Consider the following 16,411-nt stretch of genomic DNA (forward strand, 5'->3'; position numbering starts at 1 on the left):
TCTAAAAAATTGGAGAAACATTTATTGCTCATTGATAGATCAAGTCAATACAATAAAAATGACAATACTACCTAATTTAATTTATAGATTCAGTCCCACACAATTCAAACTACCAAAGAAATGTTTTATAGAGCTAGAAAAAAATTCACCCAGAGGAAGAAAACGATAATAATATCAAGGAAATCAATGAAAGAAGGTAGGGGAGGGAAAGTAACTTAGCAGTACTAGATTTCAAACTATACTGCAAGGCTATAATCATCAAAACAATTTGATACTATTTAAAAAATGAAGAGTTGGATCAGTGGAACAGATTAAGTGTATATTAAGTGTATATTTTATAGAAGCAGATGAGCAAAATAACTTAATGTTTGAAAAACTTAATGTTTGAATAACTTAGTTCAACTTCATATGTCCAACAGGCTATAAAAATTGATCCAGCAATATCATTACTGAGTCTGTATCCCAGAGAAATAATAAAAGAAGGGTACCCACATGTACAAAAATTTCTGTAGTGGCTCTTTTTTCTGGTGGCAAGGAATTGAAAATTGAGTAAATGACCATTAATTGGTGAATGGCTGAATAAGTTATGGTATATAAATGTAATGGAATATTATTGTTCTATAAGAAATGATGACCAGGATGATTTCAAAAAAGCCTAGAAAAATGTACATAAACTGATGTTGAATGAACTGAGCAAAACCAATACATTGTACATTGTGCACAGAAACAGCAAGGTTGTGTGATGATCAACTATGCTAGACTTAGCTCTTTTCAGCAATATAGTGATCCAAGGCAATTCTAATAGATCTGGGATGGACAATGCCATGCACATCCAAAGAACTATGGAGACTGAATGTGGATTAAAGCATACTACTAATACATTCAATTTTCTTTGCCTTTAGAAAGAAGTGAATCTAGGTGATCAGAAGAATACGTTGATTTACATGATAATAAGATGTCTATCAAGCCTGAGGAACAATAATTATTTGTTTTCTGAGCTTTTATGTCTTAAATGACTAAACAGGAATATCAAAGATCAAAGTTTTAATTCCTCGGACCAATTAAGTCTCAAAAATGCTTTCATTTATTTGATATTGATACTACCACATCACATCCCTTAGTGACAAACTCTTAAAGATCTCCTAAAAGATCTATCATCATTTAAATGGTCTTAGGGCCATTAATTACAAGTATTGGACAATATCAACTTTGGGGATATTTAGTGAAGTACTGGTAAAGAATGGGGGGAAAAAACAGCCAACATGTCTCCCTCTTCATGAACCAAAGCAAGAAATCTCAGACGTGGCCTCTCTACTTCAAAAATATCATAGTTCAAATCTTAATAATCTGACCATGGGGTGGATGGATGATACCAGAAGCAGTTCAAAGTGAATCTCCCCAAATAAGTCTTTTACAATGATTAGGAGCAATATTGATGGGAGTGAACCCTGAGAATGACCAAACTCTCTTTGAAAGAGGCTCCACACTTCAGGGCAGTTAAATGGTTTCATTCAGGGGGGGACTAGTTGCACCCTCTATTGAGTTGAAGATTAATCTGGGACCATTCCCAATAGTTCAAGCTCCTAAGATAAGTGATTTCTTTTCTATTAGAGATCTAAGCCCTGAGCATTGACAACATTGAAACCCCAAACCTCAGAGGACTAATAAAAGACAATTCTGAATACCAAATCTTTTCAGAAGTCTGAAACTCTCTTCTTGGCAAAGCTGCCTTCCAGGACTTTTGCCCACTGGAAAGATATTCTCTTCTCAGTATTACCCCTTGTTATTTCCCTGACAGGACCTGACCCACTAAGAAGTCTGTCTTCCTAGCAAAGCTGGCTTCTCCCTACCAACAATAAATCTCTTTTGCCATAGACTTTTTAAGTTTGAGAATTCTTTCGCATTGGACCTGCCTCAACCAGAGGGGATTCCCCACCCCAATTTTCACACCTCTTCACTATCACAATATTCACCTCATCAGTATCACAAGTATCAAGACCACAATGAAGAGGATAACTTTCCAATATTATACTAACCATTGATTAGAGTCATCTGTAGTAAGGTTGGAAATGTATAGAGTGCTCAACTCAGACTCAGAAAGACCTGAGTTTAAAAACCACCTTAGAAATGAGTCATGTAAACTTGGGCAAATTCTCAGGGACTCACTTTCCTCAAATGAAAATATGGAGTTGATCCTATTAGTTTATGAGATTGCTAAGAGGTTATAATACTCTTACACTCAATCTTTCCTGGGACCTCCATTAATATTTACTTGCACCATGTCTGGAATTACTGACTTGCCCTCTATTATCACATATTCTGTGATCCTTGTCCCACCAGCCAAAATCTCCTTTTTTTTTTTTTTCGAGTCTTATCTAAGGGTTAATATCAAATTTTTGGTCTCTCTGCAGCCTCTTATGAGGGATTATTCCTTCTTCCAAGGACCTGGGCTAGGATTTTTCTTCACCTTCATTCAGTGACTCAAAATTGATATCAAATAAACTAAAAGATCTTTTTTCAAGTAAACTGTTCTACCTCTTTTATATTATAGCATTAAAAAACAAGATTCTTCCCCAAAACTCCATAATTAGATCTCCCAAACTCTGTCTGGGAAGAAGTAGTCAGGAAAGAAAACTTGCTTTCAGGAGATATGAATTATTTTTCAGGGGTAAATAGGACTTGCTGAGACAGCCAGGATTTCAAAGCCATTTAAAAGTCCAATTGCATATGCTGCATTGTTTTTTAGTAGTTTATGTATAAACTAAGCTTTATATGAAAAGAATCTCTTCAGATGTAATGTCATAGAAGGTACTCCACTAAAATAGTAGCAGTCAGGCAGCAACTCAGCTGAATTTTCCCAACATTGCCCTCCAAACAAGTTAAACATATATCCTTAAATCAAATTTTGTAGCAATAGAGCCAAAAAAAAGTTCAGAGTAAAATATTTTTCCAGTCTTAGAAAACTTAAGTATTAGACAGGAAAGATCTGAGGGCACCTGAAACACACATGGCAGCAACATTAGTACAAGATTTTAGAAATAGTTATTATAGAGCTCTCAATCCAGAAATATTAAGTGGATTTGTCAGAAAAAGATTATAGAGGATTCTTTGATGATGCTAGGTGTAGGGGCCACTAGTACTGATTGGCAATTTTTTTTTACTTATATCTGTACAGTTCTGAGTAATCACAGTTACAGGATGGGAAAGAGTACTTGTGGTCAGTCACAAGGAAACAGGGGTCATGGTCACAGTTCCAAAAGTAAGAGGAGCTCTAACATTTTCAGCTTCAGCAGGCAGGAGACCTAATTAAGTTCTAAGGTAAAGAGGAGTACTAGCACTTGTGACTGGGGAACAGGTCCCTTTATGGGTAAAGACCAGAGCATAAATCAATACAGCAGTGACCAAAATGTTTTCCAGATCACACCACTTGGAAGCATGAAAATTTGCAGACTCCTAGAACTAGTTCTGAAAATAGCAGCACAAAAAAGCATAAAACTTGGAACAGTGCCTCCTCATCCCAAAGTAAGCAAAATTTTAACATAAAGTTCAAAGTCAAGAAATAGGCAGGAGAGGAGGAGCAAAATGGCTGAGTAAAAGTCAAGCTTTCCCCCAAACCACTCCAAATTCCTTCAAATAATAGTTCTAAACAAATTTTAGAACACCAGAATACACAAAAAGACAGTAGAACATATTTTCACCTGAAAACTTAGAAGGCCAGGAGGAAAGATCTGTGGCACCAGGAACTTAGCATGCATTCCCAATGCAGGCCATATGAGCTCTGGCCCCAGCCCTAGTCCTGGCCAGAGCTTGGGCATGAGCAAAGCAGGAATGAGCCTAAGAACCTCTGAATTAGCAGCAGCACTGGTAGTTTCTAGAATTCTCAGCCCAGAGATGTAAGGGGCTGCCAACCCTCAGGTATCTTTGGACAATTGCACAGAATGTGATTCAGGGCGTTGCTGTAAGATGTTAGGATTCCAGCCATTCTGGAGAGCAATTTGGAACTATGCCCAAAAAGTTATCAAACTGTGCATACCCTTTGATCCAGCAGTGTTACTACTGGTAATACTACTAGTATTTCCCAAAGAAATACTAAAGAGCGGAAAGAGACATATATGTGCCAAAATGTTTGTGGCAGCTCTTTTTGTTGTAGCTAGAAACTGGAAGATGAATGGATGTCCATCAGTTGGAGAATGGTTGGGTAAATTATGGTATATGAAGGTTATGGAATATTATTGCTCTGTAAGAAATGACCAGCAGGAAGAATACAGAGAGGCTTGGAGAGACTTACAGAACCAGAAGATCACTATACACTTCAACAACAATACTGTATGAGGAGGTATTCTGATGGAAGTGGAAATCTTCAACATAAAGAAGAGCCAACTCACTTCCAGTTGATCAATGATGGACAGAGGTAGCTACACCCAGAGAAGGAACACTGGGAAGTGAATGTAAATTGTTAGCACTAATATCTGTCTGCCCAGGTTACATGTACCTTCAGAATCTAATGCTTATTGTGCAACAAGAAAATGGTATTCACACACATGTATTGTATCCAGGTTATATTGTAACACATGTAAAATGTATGGGATTGCCTGTCATCGGGGGGAGGGAGTAGGGGGGGGGATAATTTGGAAAAATGAATACAAGGGATAATATTATAAAAAATATATAATAAAAATTAAAAAAAAAAGATGTTAGGATTCTTACAAGGTGCTAAGTCACTGGAATGGATATAATTATCTAATTTAGCATGGTACTTAACAATTCTCTAGTTCAGTAATATATTTACTAGAATTCCATGAGATTCACATCTTTAAGAGAGCATACTTTTAAGGAGCTCCCACAAGCCCACTTGTTCGTGCTGGCTGGAGACACTGGGACAAGAGCTCTCGGGAACCAAAGAGAGAGCGAGGTCTCTAAGGAAGCTAACTGAGCCCCAAGTGAAGGAGACAAGACTTGAAGGAGAAAATAAAGGATCTGGAGATAAGATTTGGAAAGAGACAGTAAAGGACTTTAACTCCTGGCTGCATTTTGAGATTATTAAACTGAAACTAAAGCCAAGGCTGCCTCCAGAAGCTCCCCAAGAGAACGATTACATTTTAGAGAAACAGAACATTACAGTAAGGGTTGAACAAGATGGCGCTGGGAGGAAGGAGCCCCACCCCTGTGGACAACAAGATGGCGTTGAGCAGAAGGAGCTTGGCCCTGTTGACTATGTGATGTGTCTGAGATGGGCGTGAGATGGGCGTGACAGTCCTTGATAGTTTGGTATGATTGGCTGAGAGAGTTCTTGCTATGCTGATGTAACTAAGGCTTTAAGACTGCTAATAGAAACTGGAATAAATGGAGTTTGCACCACCTCTTCTCCCTGTCTCATCATTATTTATGATCTCAGCATTACTAGGCCTTGAGTTTTTGCTGGTCAGAATAGGCCTCACTCACTTATCTGTAAGCAAGGAGCCCTAGGGGGCCCTAACAATTGGCGCCCAAAAATGGCCAAGGACAAATTGAATTACAATAGAGTGGAGGCCAGTGTAGGGTCAAAGGTGAAGAGATCCTTAGCAAGGATAAAGAGGTTACCAACATTCCTCAATGGTGCCTCATGACTGGGGTGAGGGGGGAGGGAAGGTGAATCCTGTGTGGGAAGACTTGTGCATCAGCCTCTGAGAGACAGATAAGGAATACTTCAAAGTTGAGATAAGGAATACTTCACAATCATGAGTAACCTACTGGCGTTAGCAGTGAGGCAAAAGTTTTGCCATAGGACACACACTCTCTAAGGGGGAGGTGGAAAAAGGGGAATATGCATGAATTATTCAAAAGAAGGCTAATGATTTAGGGGATATTATACATTTTAGGGTCATTCGGGAATTTATTGAAAAAGTGCAGGAGATATGTCCTTGGGCAGCTCACAGCCCCACCATGACATTATATTCTTAGAAGGTACTGGGAGAAGAATTGACCCATTATGTTTTGGAAAAGCCAGGAAAATTATCCAGTACCACCTTCTTTTTATACAATGTAATTAAAGAGATATTTCAGACAGAAGAAGGAGGTTGTTCCAGGTAAAGGAGACAATTTACAACTGGTACTCAACTGGACACACTAGTGCTTCTAGTTCTAGGGAGATGAGTCCAGAGAAGTTATATCCAAACCTCTCAGTAGAAATAGAATAATGGAAAGAAAAAGATAAAGAAATTCAAATGAAAACTGAAATAGAGATGTTGAGGATGAGACTGCAACAATTGGACAGTAGAAATTTGATTATGGGAGAGATAGAGCTTCAGTAGGACAGTACAGTTCAGGATTTGTATAACTTCAAGTCTGGAGGCAGCTAGGTAGCACAGTGGATAGAGCACCAGCCTTGAATTCAGGAGGACCCAAGTTCAAATCTGGTCTCAGACACTTAACACTTCCTAGCTGTGTGACCCTGGGCAAGCCACTTAACCCCAACCTCAGAAAAAATAAAATAAATAAATAAAATAAATAAATAAATTCAAGTCTAATACTATTGGTGATAAGCCCCAGAAGGATAGGATAAAAATAGCTTTGGACCAGAGGAAAGTTACTAACAAGATAGTGAAAACAAAGGACCATTGTAAATCTAGCAACCAGGAACAAGAAGAGTTTTTTGCAACACAGAAATCTGGTAACTTTATAGAAAGGGAAAGAAGCTTATGGAAAAATAAAGCAAGCAGGATTGGAAAATGGCTTAAATAAGTGGGAGGTAATAGATAATCAGATAGCTGCCTATAGTAGGTACTCAGATGACTTCCTATGTTAAGGAAATACCAAGGAGCCATCACACAATGGCATCATCTCATTTATCAAGTGATCAGAAGCACTTTGAGGTGCAAGGTGCAATCCATTCAAAACAGATGAATGCCAACAGAGAGTCATAAAACAAATGAGGGTCATAAAACAAATGATGGTCATACTTTGGCACTCACAAGGACCAGCCATGCCCATAAAATGGAGCTGGTGGAAGTTAGCTATAGGAAAGAATCAGAAAGTAAACAAGAAGACAAAGGAGGTGGATGTGATGTCCCAGGAAGAGGTAGTGAGAAAGAAGCAGGAAGGGGATATGTCATAACAGGAGGAGGCAGAGATTAGTTGAAGAATGAGAAAGTAAACAGAGTGACACCTGGCCTTGAGGAAAAGGACAGTGATAAAATGAGGGAGGAGAAAATGAGAGAGGGAAGGTCACCTCCTTCTCCGAGACATGATCTTCTCCCAGGCATGATCTTCTCCCTCATTCACTACCTTCACTACCTCCTTCCCCTCCCCCACCCCGGGGAAATATGTCTTCCAGCAGCAACCTCTGTGCCCCCTTGTGAAGGCTTTGGGGATTCCCAGACAAGTTTAGGAAGAATGAGGAATCTTTTGTAGATGTTTGTGCTAGAGTACAAGAGACAGTAACTAGAATTATGGGGCGTATAGAAGGGACTATGGTGGTGATGAAAGAAATTCTTAGGAATGGCTGTAATACAGATTGTAAGAGAACTATGACAGTATTGAAAAAGGAGGCAGGTAAGATTGTTACAAAGATGTGATGAGGTTGGGAGTTGTTTATGTGGCACAAGTATAAGCAGAAGCTTATCAGAAGGCTAGGGGGTGAAAGGCTAGGTGCTACAGGGGAAAAAAAAAAAAGGTGCTTTAGTTGTGGAAAATTAGGTCATTTAAAAAGGGACCATAGAGTAAAAGGGTTCTCATATATAGATAGAAGAGGTACAGAGTCAAAAGGGAATGGTGCTAGACCATAGACACCATGTCCAAAACATAAAAGACAAGGATATTGGGCCTCAGAGTGTTGGAGTCAGAAAATGTATTTAAACATGATGGCAAGTGACCCTCCAGCCCCAGGACAAAGGAATTGAATGGATTTTCACAATACATCCACACAAAGTTGGGAGGATCATCCCAACAAAGCAACAATGGGTCTGAGGCAGCAATACCAGAATTTAACAGCTCTCAGACCTTCTTCCAAATTTTGGAACTGCATAGTGGAGGATATGTTTGTGTTTCAGCTTTGACTACTACTATGTTGCCTTTACAATATAAACTTCATGTTATGGGCCAGAACTTGAAATAAGGTGCTAAGTCAGTGGAATTGATAGAGGCAATAGTTATTTAGCATGGTGCTTTGTTAGGATTACTAAGTGAGAACTGAGGTTGTCTGGATAGTTACAAGGTGAGAACTCAGGTTGACTTGGTAGAAGGAGCAAGCCCATTGGCTGAAGTGGTTTTTCCCAGAAGCCCTTGCATTATCCCACGCCCATTCTCTGGGAGAATAAAAGAGAGAGCACTGGGCGCAGAGAGCAGATCGGCCTGGAGAAGGATAAGAGCTGGAGGAGATTCAGAGCCAGGATTCAAGAGAAAGACTCTGAATTGCATCAGGCTTGACGGGGCTCTCTGCAGGAAGGGAAGTCACTTCTTTGGACAAGAGTTAACAGCAACTGCCTGGAGACAACGGTTCGTTACAGGAAGAAGAATCTGTCTGAGAGATTTGAGTAGACACAGCAGATCTCTTCCCAGAGAGCGATCCAGCAGCTTCTGGAGACGACAGCTCGTTACAATTGGCGCCCAACGTGGGGCAAGGACTTTTGCTTATTTCTGACAAGAGGAGCTAGACCAGACCTTTGCAATTTGGCGCCCGAACAGGGACAGACACAGTCCTGATTCCAGTGGAAAAGCTTCCAATCTAGATCTCAGTCTCTCTGACCCAGAACCGTGAGTAACGAGGAAACTTTGTTAAAGATTAAGTGAGCGTGCTAATAGATAAATAAGGAACTTAACTTGTTAAGGGCTAAACCAGGAATCTCTTATAGCTGAAATGGGGCAGATGTTAGCTATATTCAATCCCTGGACCTCAGCCGACTCAACCTCAGCCCCAGACGCAACCTCAGCTCCATTCAGGAGTGGTACTATAGAGAGTATAATCAAGATAATTGAGGAGCAGAGTTTACTTGTAACCTGGGTACAGATTGCTAAACTCTTGGCTGCATTAAGACGCACATCCCCTTGGTTCTTAGAGGAAGAAAAGATAGATGTAGATAAATGGAAGCTAGTGGGATATGAAATGAAAGAATTTCAAGCAAAAAATGGGCCTCGTTCAATTTCTGCAGAAGTATTTTATATCTACAACATAGTTCAATTAGCCTTAAACTATCAAGCAAGTTGTAGGAGAAGGAAAAGTTCTAAAAATGAACAGAGGAGGAAGTGTGAGGAAAAAAGGAAAGATCAAGATCTTTCCCTAGAGCAAGAGGATTTAAATGAGGAATTATGGTATGATTCTCTTGAAGAAGCTTCAACCCTGCCTAGAGAACAGATTATTGACAGGCCCACATCAACCCCACCTTCAGAGATGGAGGAAGAAAGAGGGGAAGAGGCAGAAACACAAACAGAATTGCCTGTGAAGCAGCCTAAGCCTATGACAAGATTAGAAAAAGCATTGGTTAAAGCTAAGAGAGAAGGACAGGATATAAGTGATTTTATACATGCATATCCTGTGATTGAAGAGATTGATTCTGTAGGTAAAAAAAGGAGAAGATATGCACCTTTAGATTTGAATAAAATTAAGGATTTGAAAAAAGGTTGTACCCTTTATGGGGCTACATCAGCTTATGTCAAAATGTTACTAGATGGTTTGTCTTATGAAGTCCTAACCCCGAATGATTGGAAATCCATAGCAAGGACATGTCTGGAACCTGGAGAAAATTTATTATGGCTTGCGGAATTTCATGAATTATGTAAAATTCAAGTCAGATGCAATTTGGAAATAGGAGTTAACACACAATTCACTTTTGAGCACTTAGCTGGTGAAGGTCAGTATGGAGAGAATTCGGAACAGATTCATTATACCATGACAATATATGAACAAATTGCTAAGGCTGCAATAAAAGCTTGGGGTGTCCTTCCTGGACAGAAAGATCGTGGAGAGGCTTTCACTAAAATACAGCAAGGTCCCAATGAACCTTTTGCAGATTTTGTGGGACGTCTGCAAACTGCTGTCAAAAGAACTATTGGAGAAAATTCAGCTACAGAAATAATGACCAGACATCTGGCTAAGGAAAATGCCAATGAGATTTGCAAAAGAATTATATGGGGATTAGACAAAGATGCTCCTTTAGAGGAGATCATAAGACGCTGTGCTACAGTGGGAACAAATGCTTTTTACACCCGGACAATGATGAATGTGGAAAGACAGGGTCCCTCCTGGCAAGGGCCTTCTAGAGAAACTCGGCGATGTTTTCAATGTGGAAAAATTGGGCATCTAAGAGCTCAGTGTAGGTATGGAGATACAGTGAGAAGACAGGGTGAAAGAAGACCTAAAACCCTATGTCCAAAATGCAACAGAGGACTCCATTGGGCATCAGAGTGTAGAGTAATTCAGGGAAATAGGATGAGGGGCCCAGGTCCAGGGCCCCAGGCAAAAAAGACTTGGGGCATGATGGCAGCTGATGTTACACCCAAAGAGCCTTTAGAAGGTCAGGACTCTGATTTAATCAACCAGCAGAAAAGCAATCACATGGCAGAAAGGGATTACCTGATAAGTCAGTCAAAAGGCAATCAGATTGCAAAAATGGATTACACTTGGGGAGAATACAGGCCTTTTAAACCAACAGGGCTGTGCCCAGTGCAAACAACTCCAATGTAATTGTCAGATGATGAGAAGAGATTTAGAAAGTGGTAAATAGAAGGTAATTAGATAGGTTAACTGCCTGGGAGAGAGGGTTTGCTTGTATTTCTTCAGCAGGAAAAGGAATCAGATGGGTGCCAACAAGTCATATTCGCCTTGTCCATCAGAGAGAGACAGAAAAAGAGAAAGACCTCAAAATAAAGGAGAAGATCTAAGAAACATCTGACACTGAAAGAGCATGGATAATAAGAAGACTGTTAAAGAACTTAAAAACCAGCAAGAATCATTGGACTTCCTCACACAAGATGAGAATAATGGACAATGGACTTATGGACATTTATAAATTTTCAATTTATGATTATGATTATGTTATATACTTCTAGCATGTGTTATGTTACTATGTTACTATGTGCTTATGTAATTTATGTAATTATCTGCAATACTTCCCATATTGATGGATTTATGTTTCAAGGTCATGACTGTCCTATGTTCTAAATCAAAAGAAAGGGGGAGATGTTAGGATTACTAAGTGAGAACTGAGGTTGTCTGGATAGTTACAAGGTGAGAACTCAGGTTGACTTGGTAGAAGGAGCAAGCCCATTGGCTGAAGTGGTTTTTCCCAGAAGCCCTTGCATTATCCCACGCCCATTCTCTGGGAGAATAAAAGAGAGAGCACTGGGCGCAGAGAGCAGATCGGCCTGGAGAAGGATAAGAGCTGGAGGAGATTCAGAGCCAGGATTCAAGAGAAAGACTCTGAATTGCATCAGGCTTGACGGGGCTCTCTGCAGGAAGGGAAGTCACTTCTTTGGACAAGAGTTAACAGCAACTGCCTGGAGACAACGGTTCGTTACAGGAAGAAGAATCTGTCTGAGAGATTTGAGTAGACACAGCAGATCTCTTCCCAGAGAGCGATCCAGCAGCTTCTGGAGACGACAGCTCGTTACAGTGCTTAACAGTTCTCTAGGTCAGTACATGTACTTAGTACTTAATATAGTTCCACAAGATTCACACCTTTGATAAGAAAGCATATAAGCTGGGACAAACTCAGACAGAATCAAAACTAGGAAAGACAAAGAAGTGGTGGCAGGCTTTCTTCCTTCGCTTTTCCACTGAAATCAAGATCCAGAAGGCCTCCAGAAAAACTAGCTGAGCCCCAAGGAGACAAGACTTTGCAGGAAACAATAAAGGATTTGGACTTTATCCTTTGGCTGTACTTGTGGTGGTTACTGAAATGAAATGAAAGCTGCCTTCAGAGACCCCAAAAAAACCCTAACAAGAGAATATTACATTTCAGAGAGAATATTACATGTTGGCATCCAAACACGGGACAGATACAATCCTGATTTCAGTGGAAAAGTTTCCTCAACCCAGAAATTAGGTGAGTACAAAAATAGACAAGGAAACTTTGTTAAAGCGAAAATGGGACAGATGTTTAGAAAACAGGCTTCTTTTCCAATTCAAGTAAAATGTGTAGAGAGCATTGTCAGACTTATAAAAAGCCAAGGTTTGCTTATAATTTGGGAGTAGATCACTAAACTTTTAAAAACTGTACAGTACACATCTCCTTGGTTCTCTATGGAAAAAGAATTTGATCTAAAAGAATGGAATTAATAGGAGAGCAACTATGTCAATACTACAGTGAAAATGGACCTGACTCAATTTCTAAAGATACACTTTATACAAAAAATTTAATACAATTGACTTTAGAAAATTATATAAGTTATAACCCAGCATTGCTGTTATTGGGATTATATCCCAAAGAAATACTAAAGAGTGGAAAGGGACCTGTATGTGCCAAAATGTTTGAGGCAGCTCTTTTTGTAGTAGCTAGAAACTGGAAGTTGAATGGATGTCCATCAATTGGAGAATGGTTGGGTAAATTGTGGTATATGAAGGTTATGGAATATTATTGCTCTGTAAGAAATGACCAGCAGGAGGAATACAGAGAGGTTTGGAGAGACTTAAATCAACTGTTGCTGAGTGAGCAGAACCAGAAGATCACTATACACTTCAACAACAATACTGTATGAAGATGTATTCTGATGGAAGTGGAAATCTTCAACATAAAGAAGATCTAACTCACTTCCAGTTGATCAATGATGGACAGAAACAACTACACCCAGAGAAGGAACACTGGGAAGCGAATGTAAATTGTTAGCACTACTCTCTATCTACCCAGGTTACTTATATCTTCGGAAGCTAATAATTAATGTGCAACAAGAAAATGGTATTTACACACATATATTGTATCTAGGTTATATTGTAACACATGTAAAATGTATGGGATTACCTGCCATGGGGGGGGGGGGGGAGGGAGTGGAGGGAGGGAGGGGATAATTTGGAAAAATGAATAAAAAAAAATAAGTAATCAGATATAGGTTATACATGTGCAATTCCATAAAATATTTCCATTTATACAAGAAAACTTGAATAAAAGAAAAAAATGAAAGAAAAAAAAAAGAAAATTATATAATTTATAGAATAAGGAAAAAGAAGAAAGAGCAGGAGGAGGAGGATCCAAATAAACTAGGTGAAAAGGATGAAGAATCAAATAAGAATGGAGTTAAGTACAAGCCATTAGGGCATTCCCCATCCCATGACCTACTTCCCTCAATTAATCCTTCATGGGTGGAGGGAGAAGGAGGAGGAGGAGGGGCAGTAACACAATTAGCACCATCTATAAAGCAGCCTATGACAAGATTACAAAAATCACTGGTTAAAGCAAAAAATGAAGGACATGATGTTTCTTATTTAATAAATGCATACCCTGTGATTGAAGAGCTTGACTCTTCAGGTCAACAAAAGAGAAGATACACTCCTTTTGATCTGGAAAAAATTAAGGATTTGAAAAAGGGTTTGTACTCTTTATGGAGCTACATTATCTTATGTTAAGATGTTACTAGAGAGTTTGGCTTATGAAATTTTAATCCCCAGTGATTGGAAATCCATAGCAAGGACATATTTAGAATCTGGACAAAACTTGTTATGGCTTTCAGAGTATCATGCATTATGTAGGATTCAAGCTCAATGCAGCAAACTGGAGTTAATGTACAAATCATCTTTGACCAACTAGCAGATGAAGGTCGTATGCAGAGAACTCAGAACAGATTAATTATCCCACAGTAGTGTATGAACTAATTGCTACTGATGCTATTAAAGCTTGGGGTTCCCTCCCAGGGAAAGTGGAGGTAAAGCCTTCACCAAAATAGAGCAAGGTTCCAATGAATCCTTTGCAGATTTTGTGGGATGTTTGCAAACAGATGTCACAACCATCGGAGAAAATGTAGCTACAGAAATAATGATCAGACAACTGGTTAAGGAAAATGCTAATGAGGTTTGCAGAAGAATTATATGGGGACTACACAAAGATGCTCCTTTAGAGAAGATCATAAGACGCTGTGTCACAGTGGGCACAAATGCTTATTATACCCAGACTATGATGAACAACTATGATGAACCTGGAAAGACAGGGTCCCTCTTGGCAAGGCACTTTTAGAGAGACTTGTCAATGTTTTCAACATGGAAAAATAGGACATCTGAGAGCCCAATGTAGGTATAGAGATAGAGTGAGAAGACAGACTGAGAAAACCCAAAACTCTATGTTCAAAATGCAATGGAGGCTTCCATTGGACCTCAGAATGTAGATTGACCCAGGGAAATGAGAAGTGGGGCCCAGCTCCAAGATATCATACAAAAGACAGATGGGACATGATGGCAGCTGAGTTTACACTCAGAGAGTTTTTAGAAGTTCAGAATTGGGGGGCGGAGCCAAGATGGCGGAGAAGATACACGCGACTGTGTAAGCTCCTTTTTTCCCTCACAACCAACTAGATTTAATCAGCCTCAGAAATAGCGTTAGACTGATAGAATCCACAAGGACTGGAAGCATGACTTACCAGCTGAAGAGAATCTGGAGTTTCAGCAGGAAAGGTCAGCTCCCAGGGGAGGAAGAAGAGAGGCCAGCGCAGATGGTGGGGTAGTGGCACACTGCTCCAGTCGCACTGGGGAGGGCTCTGGGATCAGAGAATCCACTGAGATAGAAGAATCTGGCACAGGCTGTTAGCTCTTCTCTGCTTATAAAACAGCAGTTCAGAAGAGAAATCTAAGCCACTTTAAAATTTAAAATCAAATTGGATTTTCCCGGATCCCAGGGGTGACTCAGCAGATCTTGGCACTGGGGGTGTGACCGACATAGGCAATCCAGGCTTTTACCTGGGGGTAGTTAAGAGATTGAAGAGTGGGCGGGGCGGTAACTCATAGTGCCTGGCTCAGCTGGAGGCAGTGGAACAGAACTCCCAGAGAAGCGGAACCTTTGAACTAGGGACCGTGGTTTCTGGCAGACACTTCCAGTTTGAGTGCAGGGGCTTTTCACATCACCTGCTGCAGACATCCACGTCCCACCGGGACGCATAGGCTAGACTTTGAGTCGCCTTTACTGTTTAGTCTCGAACCTCAGGGAAGCCGCTAAAACACAGGACCCTCAGAGCACAGCAGTGCTAGTCACCTCTGAGGCACTTCCAGGGAGGGGGTGGGGAAAACTCTCTCCCAGAGCTCTCTCTTAGCTCAGGCGCAGGGGCCGCTGCATCCATCCGGTCTGGGAGGAAGCTGGTAAAGAAATAAATAAATAATTTCCTACCCCAGGGACAGACCCCAAAAGATTTTTTAAGTATGAGCAAGAAGCCCAAAAAAACCATAGATTCCTTCTACACAGAGAAAGAGCGGGTATCCAACCCCGAGGAAGTTAACAGCAGAGAGTCAGCAGATAACAACCTAAAGGGGAACGATTCCTGCCCCCCATCACATAACTCTCTCCTTGAAGAGACTATTAAAAAGCGAAGAGAGTTTGAAGAAAAATGGGGAAAGGAAAGAGAAGCTATGAAATTGGAGTTGGAAAAAATAAAGAATTCACAGGATATGCAGGGAAACAAAATTAGTGAATTAGAAAAGGTAAAAAAAATCTCAGGAAAGTAGGATTTCTGAATTGGAGAAGATAAAAAAGTCTCAAGAAAATAGGATTTCTGAAGTGGAGAAGATAAAAAAGTCCCAAGAATATAGGATTTCTGAATTGGAAAAAGAAGATAATTCTCAAAAAATTAGGGAAATGGAAAAAATTCAATAGAGCAAAATAACTCATTTAAAAATGAAATTGGGCATTTACAAAAAGAACTAAAAACTGTGAATGAAGAAAATAGCTCTTTACAAGTCAGGATGGAACAAATAGAAATGAATGATTCATTGAGAACCTAAGAATCAGTCAAACAAAACAAAAAAAAAGAGAAGCTGGAGAACAACGTCAAATACTTACTGGGAAAATCTATAGACCTGGAAAATAGATCTAGGAGAGATAATTTGCGGATCATTGGACTTCCCGAAAACTATGACCAAAAAAAGAGACGAGATTCTATTTTATAGGAAATTATCAAAGAGAACTGTCCAGAGATAATAGAAACAGAGGGGAAACTAGATGTTGAAAGAATTCATCGAACTCCTTCTGAAATAGACCCTAAAAAAAGAACTCATCGGAATATTGTGGCTAAGCTGCAGAATTACCACACAAAGGAGAAAATCCTGCAAGCAAGAAAAAAACAATTTAAATACCAAGGTGCCACAATAAGGGTCACACAATATCTGGCTGCCTCCACATTAAAAGATCGAAGGGCCTGGAACCTGATATTCCAAAAGGCAAAAGATCAAGGATTGCAACCAAGAATAAACTACCCAGCTAAGTTTAGCATCTTTTTCCATGGAAGAAGATGGTCATTCAATGAAATA

This window comes from Sminthopsis crassicaudata, chromosome 2 (assembly GCF_048593235.1).
Source record: "Sminthopsis crassicaudata isolate SCR6 chromosome 2, ASM4859323v1, whole genome shotgun sequence".
NCBI lineage: Eukaryota > Metazoa > Chordata > Mammalia > Dasyuromorphia > Dasyuridae > Sminthopsis > Sminthopsis crassicaudata.